This window comes from Erinaceus europaeus, chromosome 14, assembly GCF_950295315.1.
Source record: "Erinaceus europaeus chromosome 14, mEriEur2.1, whole genome shotgun sequence".
Taxonomy (NCBI): domain Eukaryota; kingdom Metazoa; phylum Chordata; class Mammalia; order Eulipotyphla; family Erinaceidae; genus Erinaceus; species Erinaceus europaeus.
Genome location: NC_080175.1, coordinates 9,282,141 through 9,285,423, shown reverse-complemented (window position 1 = coordinate 9,285,423; position 3,283 = coordinate 9,282,141). Strand labels below are relative to the sequence as shown.

At 52.1% G+C, this 3,283-nt stretch overlaps 1 pseudogene; it reads right to left on the bottom strand.

Moving 5' to 3' along the window:
- Positions 1 to 1,323: 1,323 nt before the first annotated feature.
- LOC103109423 (P3 protein-like) lies at positions 1,324 to 2,736 on the bottom strand (annotated as a pseudogene).
- Between the last annotated feature and the right edge of the window lie 547 nt (positions 2,737 to 3,283).

The window sequence follows — 3,283 nt, the reverse complement described above, 5'->3', positions numbered from 1 at the left end:
TGTATATCTTTTTTAAATTAACTTAGTTTTTCTTGTTTTTTCCTTCCTTTTTTATTTTTTTTTTATATAAAATGGAAACACTAACAAGACCATAGGATAAGAAGGGTACAATTCTCACCACCAGAGTTCCATATCCCACCCCCTCTCCTGATAGCTTTCCTATTCTTTAACCCTCTGGGAATATGGACCCAGGGTCATTATGGGGTGCAGAAGGTGGAAGGTCTGGCTTCTGTAACTGCTTCCCCGCTGAACATGGGCATTGACAGGTCGATCCATACTCCCAGCCTGTCTCTCTCTTTCCCTAGTGGGGCAGGGCTCTGAGGAAGTGGAACTTCAGGACATATTGGTGGAGTCATCTGTCCAGGGAAGTACGGTTGTCATCATGGTAGCATCTGGAACCTGGTGGCTGAAAAAGAGTTAACATATAAAGCCATACAAATTGTTGATTAATCATGAACCTAAAGGCTGGACTATTGCAGATGAAGGTTCAGGGTCTTCATTTTGGAAACAGCTAGTAGGTCTATTTTAGGTATATGTCAAAGGACCCATGACTTTATTAGTTTTTCTCTGAGCCTGACATCTAATATGAAGGTGGACCCATGTTATTGTCTAGGGAGATGATGTCATGGTAGAAAAAGGGCTAGAAAGCTGGATAAGGGAAGAGAGTAGCTCCCAAATATGGGGAAAGTATACAAATATTGTTGACTGTAAAACCTCCTCGATCTGGCGATCTGAGGCCCGCATTCAGTATAGGAGTCTATGTAACCTCTACATCCCTGTAGGTCCGAACTTGCATTCTGTGGTCATCAGTAGGAACATCCCGAGTTGCACCAGTTTCAGGACCCATCTCCTTCAGGTGGTAGATAGAGTATGTTATCCAACCCCCCTTCAGAGGATGGAACATTCTCTACCACTGTTGATCCATATTGAGGACAACGTCCCATGGGGGACCCCAGAGGGGTCCATTATGTTGTTCCTTCCTTTTTATTTGATAGGACAGAGAAAAACTGAGAAAGGTAGAAGTGATAAAGAGGAAAAGAGAAAGAGAGAAAAACCTGTATCATTGTTTTACTCATGAGGTTACTCACCCCCACAGGTGGGGACCAGGGGCTTGAACTCAGGTCCTGGTGCATGGTAATGTGTATACTCAGCCAGCTGTTCTACTTCCCAGTTCCTATACCTTTGTAAATTTTTTATTTATTTTATTTTGAGAGAGAGAGACCAGAACACTGCTCTGCTCTGGCTTATGGTGTTGCTGGGAATTGAACCCAGGATGGCAGAGCCTCAGGTCTGGGATTCTTCCTCAGAAGCATTATGCTATCGACCCTTTTTTTTTTTTTTTTTTTTTTTGCTTCTCTCTTTTATTCAGACACTTTCTGGGCGAGGCCCACCTGCCTGAGACTGCATGCCCTCTTTGGCACTGGAAGCTGGAGAATACAAAAGAAGTAAAAAAAAATAATAGTAAGTTTGGGTTTTTCTGAGTGCATAGTGCATGAGAACTAAAGGCCTGTCGGTACACCTGAGCAGTGGGGGCTGTGGTGGGGGCGTGGCACAGGAGAGCGTGCCCTCAGGAGACTGGGCACAGGCTGGTATAGATAGAGTGGCCCACCACCCAGGCCAGCATCCCCGAGGTGCCACTCAGCGCCACGATGAAGGGCGCCTGGAAGGCGTAGTCAGCCTGAAGGCGGCAGAGGGACAGCTGCAGCACGGCCAAGGCCAGCAGGCTGTTCTGCACCCCCACCTCCATGCTGATGGTCCGCCGCTGCGCCACGGGCAGCTTCAGGCAAACAGCCAGGCAGTAGCCCACCAGCAGGCCGACCGGGGGCACCGTGAGACCCACCAGCACAATGGGCAGCTGGACGCCCACCAGGATGAAGACACCCATGCGGTAGGCTGGGAGGAGGCCGCCCAGGAGCAGCAGGAAGCTGAAGGGCTTGATGACCTGCAGCAGCAGCTGTGAGAGCCTGGGCAGCGTGCACCTGATGGCCACGCCGGCAGGAGCCCCTTCAAGACCTGCAGCTCCACCTTGCAGCCGAAGGAGCACTTGTTGATAAAGGTGAGGGGCAGCAGCAGGTAGAGGACTGGGTTCTCGGAGAAATGCAGCAGGCCCACGCCCAGGGAGGTGGGGGGCTCTTCGCTGGGTGCCACCTTGATGCAGAAATCACGCGGCTCCTCGATCAGCGAGGGTGGAGCCGCACGGGGATCCAGAAGCTGGATGTGGAGCGGGGCGAGCCCCGGCAGGCCCGAGCAGATGCTCACCACGAAGCCTTCCCCTCCGCCCCAGCTCATGGCATTCACGTTCCGCACCGTCAGCACCTCCATGTCCAGGGAGCTGACCCTCAGCGTGGGGCCGGGCCCCGTCCTATTGCTCTGTCCTGGGTAGCGGCTGGAGATCACAATGATGCCCTGGCTCTTCTCGGGGAACTCAAACTGCCTCACGGAGCCGTCGCCGATGCTCAGGTAGGAGCCCCCCGCCAGTGGCACAGGGTAGCCTGCTGCCAAGCTGAGGTTGGCACTGCCTGTTCCCTGGACGCCCCGCGGCAGGCTGGTGAGCAGCAGAGCAGCCAGGAGCCACCTCGGAGAGCTGCCCGCACCTTTCCCTAACAGCATGGCGCCTCCCGAAGGGCAGTGGGCCTGGGCCTGCTGGGGGCTCTGAGCTGCCCTGAGAAGGGCCCATGAGCGGGGCCTGACCCACCACTGCTGTCCTGGATGGCAGAGCGACTCCTACCGGCTGGGCGTTCCTGCCGGAAGTCGCTATCGACCCATTTTATACATACATTTATATATACATTTTATAAAAGAGACAAAGAGAGAGAGACATCAATGCTTTATTCCACCACTCTTGGTCCTAGTACTGTTCATGGTGCTCTCTTGTGGTGTCAGGGCTCAAACCCAGGGCCTTCCAGCCCTTAAGGTATGTGCTCTACCCACTGTGCCATCTCAAACAACTTCTGCATCTCAGTTTCTTTTCCTTGCCAGGGTGTCACCTCAGCCCCACTGATTAAAATGGAGTCCATTCATCCTCTGAGAAGCTTTAAATCTGTCTCTCTCCCACTTCTCCCTGTTCTCTTAGCCTTTTTACACACACACACACACACACACACACACACACAAAGAGAGAGAGAGAGAGAGGGAGGGAGGGAGGGAGGGAAGGAGAGAGATGCACGCAAGCACACGCAAAACACTCAGAACATTAAAGAAAGCTGTTACACTAATCTGGTGCATCTAAATGGGCAATATATATTGAATCCATGCTCCATTGATCATAATTATTGCAGGGCCC